Raw genomic sequence first — 10,509 nt, 5'->3', positions numbered from 1 at the left:
AGCTGATAGCAATGACTCAAGTGAGGAAGACATTGACATGGCTTACTTAACCAAAAGATTTCAGAAGATGGTCAGAAGCAATGGAGAAATGCTAAAAAAGGGCAGCTCTAGCAAACCAAAAAACTATAATCTTTGTCACAAGTGTGGAAAGTCTGGACACTTCATCAAAGATTGTCCTCTCTTGAAGCAAGAATTCTCAAAGAACAACCCTGAAAAAGCAGTTAAGAGGAACTCGGTTCCTTTCAAGGACTTCAAAAGAAAGAGATCTGCTGACAATGTGATGAAACAGGCTCTTGCAGCATGGGGAGATTCCTCTGGTAAGTATGAAGATGAAACTAATGCTAGTGATAGTTCCATGATGTCAGTTGAAGGCGAGGAAAATGAATATGACTCAACCTTTGCTTTGATGGCCAAATCAGATGATGATGAAGAAGATGACAACAAGGAGGTAAATTTCAGGGATGTTCAGAGAAATCTGAAATCCTACTCTCCTAAGAAACTCATGTCTTTAGCTAGTGTGTTGATTGATGCCTATCATAGTCTTGTGGAGGATAGGATTCCTTGACCTTAGAACTAGGAGAAGCTGAACAAACTAGAGATGACTTAGTGGTTGTAGTTATTGATCATAAGGAAACCATTGAAAGCTTCAAATAAGAAAGAAATGATCTCTTGGCAGTAATTGGAGACCTAAGGGAAACAATAGAGAGACCAGAGACTATTTCAAAAGCTAGAAATTCTGGAAAAGGAAAAGAGATAGCCAGTTAGGAACACATTAGGCTTGAAAATGAGTTGAAAGCTGTGAGAACTAGGATGTGTGTTATAACTAAGAAAAGCAAGCACCTCCAAACTGATTTGGAAAGAGTAAAAAATGATCTTGAAAAGTTCCTAAAGTGGACCTGGTCCTCAAAAGCTATCACTACCATGTATACTAATAATGGTGAAAACAAGCAAGGAATAGGGTTCCAAAGAGATAAAACTCCTTACAACCTTCACAGCAAATGCATCACTATTCCTAATAACTGGCTTTGTACCCACTGTGGGAACAATGGGCACTTCAAAGAAAATTGCCAGGCCAGGGTTTAATCTATTCAAAAAAACAAAGTGTTTGTTGAAAAAGTGACTACAAAAGAGGGACCAGGTTCCACTTACAAAAAGCGCACATTACCTGCATGGACTAAGAGAGCTCATTCATCCTCTTGCCTACTACAAGGGACCCAAACTTGCTTGGGTTCCTAAAACTAACTCTTGATCTACTTGTGCGGGGAACAGTGAAAGGAAATGGTCAATAATGGTTCATGGATAGTGGATGTTCAAAGCACATGACTGGGAATTCCATGTACTTTCTTTCACTAAAAGCCCTACAAGGAGGGAGTGTATCCTTTGGAAATGGGAAAAAGGGGTACATTCTTGGAGTTGGAAAAGCCGGGAAGTCACTCACTCATTCTATTGAAAATGTGTATTATATCAATGGCCTTAAGTACAGTCTCTTGAGTGTCTCTCAGATCTGTGATAAAGGAAACAAGGTGGATTCTTGTCCAAGATATGTACAGTTACTGATCTGGTAACTGGTGAAGTGGTACTTATGGCCAAAAGATATAAAAACATCTATGTTGCTAATTTCGAGTCCTTACAAAGTGGTGATCTGAGTTATTTGAAAGCTGTTGATGATGATGTTGAACTGTGGCACAGAAGACTGGGGCACACAAGCTTTTCTCTTCTGAACAAACTAATTTAGAAGGACCTGGTCCATGGTCTGCCCATGTCAAAGTTCAAGGTGGAAAAAATCCGTGATGCATGTGCTAAAGGAAAACATGTGAAGTCCTTTTTTAAGTCAAAAAGGGATGTGAGCACCTCAAAGCCACTAGAGCTCTTGCATATGGACCTATGTGGTCCTATGAGAGTGCAAAGCAGAAGAGGAAAATGATACATCTTTGTGATAGTGGATGACTACTCCAGATTCACATGGACTCTGTTTCTTAGAACTAAAGATGAAACCTTTGAGGTGTTTGTGGCCTTCGTGAAGAAAATCCAGGTGAAGATGGAGTCTAGAGTCACGTGCATTAGGTCAGATCATGGAATAGAATTTGACAATGCCAAATTTGATGAGTTCTACAATGAAAATGACATCACCCACAACTTCTTAGCTCTTAGAACTCCTCAGCAAAATGGAGTAGTAAAAAGGAAGAACAGAACTCTGGAAGAGATGGCAAGAACAATGCTACTCGATAGTGGAATTGCAAAGAACTCCTGGGCTGAAGCCGTCGACACTGCTTACTACTTGGTGAACAGGTGCATGATCACATCCCTCCTGAACAAAACCCTATATGAGTTGCTAAATGGAAGGAAACCCAAGCTTACTCACCTAAGAACATTTGGGTGCAAATGCTATGTTCTCAATAATGGAAAGGATCAGCTTGGAAAATTCGATGCCAAGAGTGATAAAGAAATATTTTTGGGCTACTCTTCTCAAAGCAAAGCGTACAAGATATATAATAAGCGGACTCAATGTGTTGAGGAAAGTGTTCATGTTATTTTTGATGAGTCTTATCTATCCTTTGAGAAGAATGCTTAAGAAGATCAAGATGGAGAACCCTTACTAGTCCCTAGTGAAGTCATTGACATGGCAAATGGAAAGGCAGATATGATGAGTCAAGTAAATAGAGCTAAGTGAAGACAATATTGTCTTATCTTCAATGGAACCAGGTACTTTAATTACAACCACTGAAGCTGAAGAAAGAGTGGTTGATGCAGTTCAGGGTACTCCACTAGCACCTGAGAGAAGAATTCAGGAAAACCAGTCAAATGTACCCACACTCTCTCTAAATGAACCTCAGACGTCTAACTGGAGACACAAAAGCTCTCATCCTCTTGACAACATAATTACCCCTCTAGATTCCGGAGTACAAACCATGTTAAAAGCCAGAAATTCACTTGCCTTCTCAGCCTTTCTCTCCCAAATAGAACCCAAGAATATCAAGGAAGCCTTGAAAGATGCAGATTGGATTATAGCCATGCAAGATGAGTTACATCAGTTTGAAAGGAACAATGTCTGGCACCTGGTACCCAGACCCTCAGATCGAACCATTATAGGGACCAGGTAGGTATTCAGGAACTAACTTGATGAACATGGGAATACCACAAGGAACAAGGCCAGGCTAGAGGTTCAAGGCTACAAACAGGAGGAATGGATTGAATATGATGAAATGTTTGCTCCGGTCGCTCGTATGGAAGTTATTAGAATCCTAATCGGTTTTGCATATCATATGGAATTTACCTTGTTCCAAATGGATGTCAAAAGTGCATTTCTAAATGGACTTCTTAAGGAAGAAGTCTATGTAAAGCAACCTCCAGGATTTGAATGTCATGAACACCCTGAATATGTGTTTAAATTGGACAAAGCATTGTATGGGCTGAAGCAGGCTCCTCGAGCTTGGTATGAAAGGCTGTCAAAGTTTCTCTTGGAAAATGGCTTTAGAAGAGGGAAAATTGACAACACCCTATTCCTAAAGAAACGGGGAAGGAACCTGCTCATCGTTCAGGTCTATGTTGGTGATATCATTTTTGGGGCAACAACTGATTCTCTGTGTGAAGAATTTGCGAAACTCATGGGAAGTGAGGTTGAAATGAGTATGATGGGGGAACTGAACTTCTTCTTGGGTCTTCAAGTAAAACAGTCCCTAAAGGGTACATTCATTTGTCAGCAAAAATACATTAGGGAGCTCTTGAAGAGGTTTGACATGAAAGCATCAAAGGTGATAGACACTTCCATTGCTACGACTACTCGACTGGACATGGATGAAGCTGGGTCTCCTGTGAATCAAACCATGTATAGAGGCATTATTGGGTCTCTTCTCTATCTTACTGCCAGTAGACCTGATATTGTCTTCAGTGTAGGGCTATGTGCAAGGTTTCGATCAAATCCCAAGGAATCTCATTTGAAGGCAGCCAAAAGAATTCTGAGATATCTTAAAGGAACATAGGACCTGGTCCTTTATTATCCCTCAGGCGACAGCTTTAATCTTATTGGATATACTGATGTAGACTATGCAGGATATCTTGTGGATAGGAAAAGCACTTCTGGAATGGCTCACTTCCTAGGTTCATCTCTCATCTCTTGGGGCACAAGGAAGCAAAACTCAGTGGCTCTTTCAATAGCTGAAGCAAAATATGTAGTCGCAGCATCCTGCTGTGCACAACTTTTGTGGATCAAGCAGCAACTGGAGGACTTTGAGGTACTCACAAAAAGTGTTCCCCTTCTATATGACAACAAAAGTGCACTAAATATGTCCAAGAATCCAGTTCAACACAAAAGGACCAAGCATATTGATGTGAGACATCACTTTCTGAGGGACAATGTGGAGAAAGGGTTGATATGTATGAAGTTCTGTAGCACAGAAGATCAAATTGCAGACATCTTTACCAAGGCATTAAGTAGGGAATATTTTGAAAGAAACAGAGTGAAGTTGGGGCTTTTAAAGCCAAATTAAGAACCTCATTCCTCATTATTTGGCTATGAAAATCATCTTCAAGAACAATTGGCTAAAAGTGTTTTCTGGCCCCATCTAACTCACTTTAATATCGTTGCAAGTAAACACGCATGATGAGTATAGAAGCTAGATTCAGTGCATGGATGATAAACGAGGATTAATATTTTCAAATAACAAGTCAAGAACCTGGTTCTTATACCAAAGGTTAATAGTTCTGTGCATTCTTTAATACACGTCTTAAAAAAAGGTACAAAACACAACTGCCATGTCATCCAATTTTTCAGATCCTGCTGTCATGTCTCTTCACTTCAAATCATTCCATCTCCCTCTAAAACGTTGCACTTCTCCACGCCCAATCGTCGTTTCAAAATCGGTGCCTATCTCTCGCTCTTTCTCTCTCTTCATAATTATCCATTCTTAATAAAACCCCTCTTTTTGTTCTCCACAAACCATAAGTCTTCTATTTGAACTTCCCAAAGCACCTTCGCTCCATCTTTCCAATGGCTAATACAAACTCTGACCTCACTGCCTCAGTCATACCTGTTACTAAAAGACATATGGAGTCCCTCACCCCTACTGAGCCCTTTTTAACCACTCTTACCCTTCTCGCTAAAATCACACCTCACCCAGATTCCTCGTCTCTCTCTATTTCAGAAACCCCTAAAATTGTTGATCCGTCCTTTCCACCTTCTGAGGTTCCCACTAATCAAAGACCAAGTGGTGAACAAGGTCAAAACCCTGAGGTCACATGGGGTTCAGCCATTGTTGCTACCGATTCCGTGGTGGCAGTAGTACCGATTGTGGAAGAAAATATTGTAACTGTCTTTGTGGTATCTGGTGATGGTGTACTACATGAGATCATCTCCCAGAAAAATGAGGTACAAGGTATGGGGGACGAAGGGGCCATTGTCACTATTGAAGGCGTTGCACTAGCAGATACTACTGGGCCCTCACATGAGGAACCTGACCCCTCTCCAGGGGACCTAGGTCAGGGTTCTCATTCACAGGACAGTTTTGCTCCTGCATTCGATGTTGTGCCCTTGGAAATACAGGCACCTGAGATGAGGTCCAGTGATGAGGAGGATTTAGACAACCTAGCTCTGGATGCCTTCATAGTAAAGCGAAGGGTGGTGTCCACCCATGAGTCTTCCACCAAGCAACCCGCTACCAGGTTGCAAGCTAAGGTGGCCTACAACTCTGCCCTTCAAAAGAGAAAAAGGGGTAGTAAGAAGCAAAAGAGGAAGTTGGTGAAAGATGGTGTGCCCGTAAGTGATAAGGTGATCCCTATGGTAGAAGTGGAAGATGAAACACTAGATGAACCTGGTTCACTGGTTAGACGGTCTCAGAAAAAGAAGCAGCCTGCTTCAGTTGAGAAGGCTTCACCCTCTAGCTTCAAGCTAAAGGATGTTGTGAGTGAGTTTTCGAATGTTTGACGAGGATGTGTTAGTCAAATCCAAGGGAAAGGAGAAATCCAGTGGTGGGAAATTCGGCAAACGAAAGTCTGAAATTGTTTAGGAACCTGGTTCTGTGAAGAGGATAAGAAGTGAAGTCAGCCTTGGCTCAGAACGCCTTAGGCACCAAGAAGTTCTGTTGGGTCGTACCTTTGACCCAACAATCTTTGAGATGGCTGGTATGCGACAAATTCTTGAAATGGTTGAGTTTCAATGATGGGCGCATCTATTCCAAATAGATGCACCTAAGGCATATGAGGATGAGGTACAAAGTTTCTTTGCTAGCCTCTTTCCCGTTGAGACAAACCACATCTGTGCTTTGGTGAATGGAGTAGATATCGTGTTCGATGTAAAGTTGCTTGGAGAAATTCTTAAAGTTCCTACAGCTGGTGTGTCCAATGTAAAGGATGTGTGTTAGTTTAACTTCAGAAATGTCGTGGTCAAAGACAATGCAAATCAGAAGAGGGACTAGATCCATAAGAAAGTGTTACTCCCTGTCTATCAGCTGTTGTTCGAATTGGTAAACAAAGTTCTATTGCCTCAAGCTGAAAGGAGGTTAGTGACTTCTAAGTCTGACCTGTTCTTGATGGAGCAACTGGATAGCTTTACTCCTATGAGTATGTCTGATATTATAATTGAATTACATGCAAAAGGTCGCCACTTTCAAAGATGGTAATCATGGCCTTCCCTATGGGTTCTTGCTTACGCGAGTGTTTAAATTCTTTGAGGTGCCACTGGGGCTAGGCAAGGTGGGGACTAAGAAGCAGACTTTCTCACAGACAACATTGGAAGAATGCGAGTGCATAGAAAAGAATAGAGGAGGGGGTAGGAAGTACATCAACTGTCTCACAGCTTATTAATGCTCGTAACATTGCAGCAGAGGAGATTCGTCAGTTGAAGGCCAGGAATGCTATCTTGGAAGGTCAGCAAGCCCAGGGGGTTCTGGCGTCAAATGATGAAATAGCTCGTTTGACAAAAGAGAATGCTGATCTTAGGGCGCAAGTAGAGAACTTGAAAGCATAACTGCTCAATGAGCAAAAGTCGGCCAATGCCCGAATAGACCTTGTTATCCAAACACTTGCTGCAGCTTCCAAGCCCTCTACTCCTAGTGCCCCCTAAGTACCCCTTCAGTGACCAGTTTCTGGAAATGTCCTTTAAGTTTTTTTTTTGTTTTTTTTGTTGTTTTGGCAGATGTTTTTTTATGTGGTTGGGATGAAACAATACTGCTCCCGTCTTAACAGTCCAATGCTGCCTTTGCTTTTTAAGCAAAGGCATATTAAATTTTATTAATATTAAATCTATCATATTTTATTATCTCATTACTTCAATTCTATGTTTCTCTTATCTATCATGATGTGTGCACATATGTGACATGAGTTATGTCATGGGCTGCTTTCCAGACATGCCCCATGACCCCTTGGCCGCGCCCCATGGCGGCCTCACAATGCCTAGCACCATGGTCGGCCCCGTGGTCTTGGCTGCGCCAAGTGACAAGCGCGCATGCGCCTCTGTCGCCCCACCGATGCCTCTTGCCAGCGCCCAAGGACTGGCCAATGACAACAGCGCCGCGCGCCCTGACAATGCCGCGCGCGCAGATCCTGATGCCTCGCCAGCGCCCAGCTGCAGGCCCATTCCAACAGCGCCTCGCGCACAGACCCTGATGCCAAGCACCAGTGCCCAGCCTCAGGCCAGCACATCAAGTGTCGCGCGCGCCCACAGCAACGCGCGCGCAGACCCTGACCCGCAAGACAAAGATGCTGCCATCGGACTTAGTTTTTCCTTGTAATAATCTAAGTCCTTTTCATTGTAATCATAGGCTAGTTTACATCATTTTCATTTCAGTGTGCTTCTACAGCTTTATTAGGACTAGTCTTGTAATGTTGGTTTATTTTTTTTAAGCATTATTAAGGGGGACCAAACAATCAAACATTTTCAAGCAAGCATTTTCTGGTGTCTCTCCCCCTCGACACCGCATCATTGTAATCAGCATTTTCATTCATCAATAAAATCATCATCATCATTCAAAACCCAATTCTCTCTCAGCTTCCGCAATTTGCTCACGACATTGGTTTTCCCGCACGGCACTGACAATCTAGTCTAGCGTGCGGCGAGGACCTCATTGGCGGACAGCAACCGCACTGACATCGGTTGCTTAGCCTTACGTTGCCCTTCCAAAGATCATCAGGAAGGCGTTGCGTAACAGTTGGTATCAGAGCCTAGGCTCGACATCGGACGAGGGAAAACATTTGCCATCATCACCATTTCTGACCATGGTGAATCATGGGGAGCGTCTAGCATCCCTAGAAGAGACGGTTGACCGATTACGACCCATCGTAGAAACGGTGCCTGATCAAAGCAACAACCTAGTGCAAAGGTTGGACGACCTGGACCGCCGAATGCGGCAGGCCGAAAATGACATTGCAAACATCAGTCGTGACTTTGACGACGACCGACAAACGGCAGCCATCGAAACTGCCAACATTCATGGCAAATTTGAGGACCTCCAACAGGAGCGTGCCGACGATTTAGCCCATCAGCAACAGGAGGCAGACAGACTAACTGCCATGCAGCAAACCATAAACGACTTGACAGACAAGCTCAATGTTGTCAATGCTGCCTTACAGAGCCTACTTCGAGAAGGCGACCATCACATCAGGGGTGCAACAAACCTCAACCCCAGTCCACAAAAGCTTAAGATACCGGAGCCAAAGCCATACGATGGATCCCGGGATGCTAAAGAAGTGGAAAACTTCATCTTCGACATCGAACAATACTTCGATGCCGTGGGCCATTTGGAGGAATCCAAAAAGGTAGCGACTGCTGCCATGTATCTTCAGGGCGATGCCAAACTTTGGTGGCGGGTCAAACACGAAGCCATCAAGGCCGGTGAAGATACTCTTCAGACATGGGACGAATTGAAGGTAGCCATACGCCTGCAGTTCTTTCCCGAAAATGTGGAATACAATTCCAGGAGAAAGCTACGGGACCTCCGCCACACCAGATCAGTGAGGGAGTACGTGCGCGAATTCTCCGCACTCATGCTAAACATACGCGACATGGGGGACAAAGACAAACTCTTCGCATTCATAGAAGGTTTGAAACCTCATGCCCGTATGGAACTACAGCGACAACGGGTAGACACCCTGCCCAAGGCCATTCAAGCTGCAGAATGCCTTGGCGACTATCATTTGGGAACTCAGAATGACAGGCCCCAGCCGTCTGTCCGAGGGGGATCCAACGGGCACCATCCCAGCAATGGTGGCCCAAGCAAAAGTGGGGGAGATCGGAGTGCATCCAAAACTAAGACTCCTCCCTCCAACAGCAACAGTGCTGCATCCATCAACAACAATCAGGGGAGAAAGCCTCCCTCAGAATGCCGTCATTGCGGCGGGGCACATTGGAACAATGAATGCCCAAACATCAAGGTCAATGCTCATCAGACTGTCGAGGATGAGACAGATGCATCAGACACATCAGAAGACAACCAGGTAGGCGCCTTCAATGCAATTGTTGGCTCTATCCCTCATGCCTTAGCGGGGACCAGTGCATGTCCTCCTAAGAAAACATCAGTCCCGATCACCAGGAAAGGGAAAGAAAAGATGGACGAAGGACCTCCTAAGCAAGCGAGGACCCTAATGTTCGTCGAATTGAAAGTGAACGGCAAGCCCCTTCACGCATTGATAGACACGGGTGCCACCCATAACTACTTGTCATCAACGCAAGTAGAGCGCCTAGGTCTTGTGGTACAAAAGAGCAAAGGCCGCGTCAAGGCTATCAACTCACCACCTCAGACATTGGGTGGAACAGCTACAAATGTCCCAGTAAAACTTGGCCCATACAAAGGAAGCATCGACCTGCGCATCGCAATCATAGATGACTTCGACATCATAGTGGGTTTAGAGTTCATGAGGCAAACCAACACCATACCGGTACCATTTGCCAACATGCTCCTGATGATGGGAGAAAAAGGGGCCAAGCCCTGCACCATACCATGCTTTCCCATAAAGATGGCCGCTGAAAACATCTCGGCCATGCAGTTGGAGAAGGTAGTCGACAGACATGAACCCCTGGTTCCGACTACCCTTCGCAACAACAATCAGCCATCATGTCATCGGCCTCAAAAGACTGGTGACGCTCATCATCGTGTGAAGACTTGTCAGCCATGCCACAAGGACAAGTCAGATCACTCATCACAGCCGGGACCCTCACAGCCATTACATGTCCCTCAGAGACCATGGGAAAGTGTTTCCCTCAGATTCATCACGGGATTGCCCCAAGTCGGCAATCTTGCATCCATCATGGTTGTCATAAATCAGTTCTCAGACTATGCAACTTTCGTAGCAGCCCCGCAAAACATCTCAGCAGAAGATACAACTCGACTCTTTTTCTCGCACATTGTCAAACATTGGGGCCTGCCCAAGAACATTGTTAGTAGGCGCGACTCACGCTTCACTAGCAACTTTTGGACCCATCTCTTCAGGTGCTTTGGGTCAACATTGAGTCACAACACAGACATCCATCCACCATCGGATGGCCAGACAGACCGGTTCGATGACATGCTGGAGGAATAT

The sequence above is a fragment of the Nicotiana sylvestris genome, chromosome 2, assembly GCF_000393655.2.
Source record: "Nicotiana sylvestris chromosome 2, ASM39365v2, whole genome shotgun sequence".
NCBI lineage: Eukaryota > Viridiplantae > Streptophyta > Magnoliopsida > Solanales > Solanaceae > Nicotiana > Nicotiana sylvestris.
Note: the sequence above shows the minus strand (reverse complement) of the source record.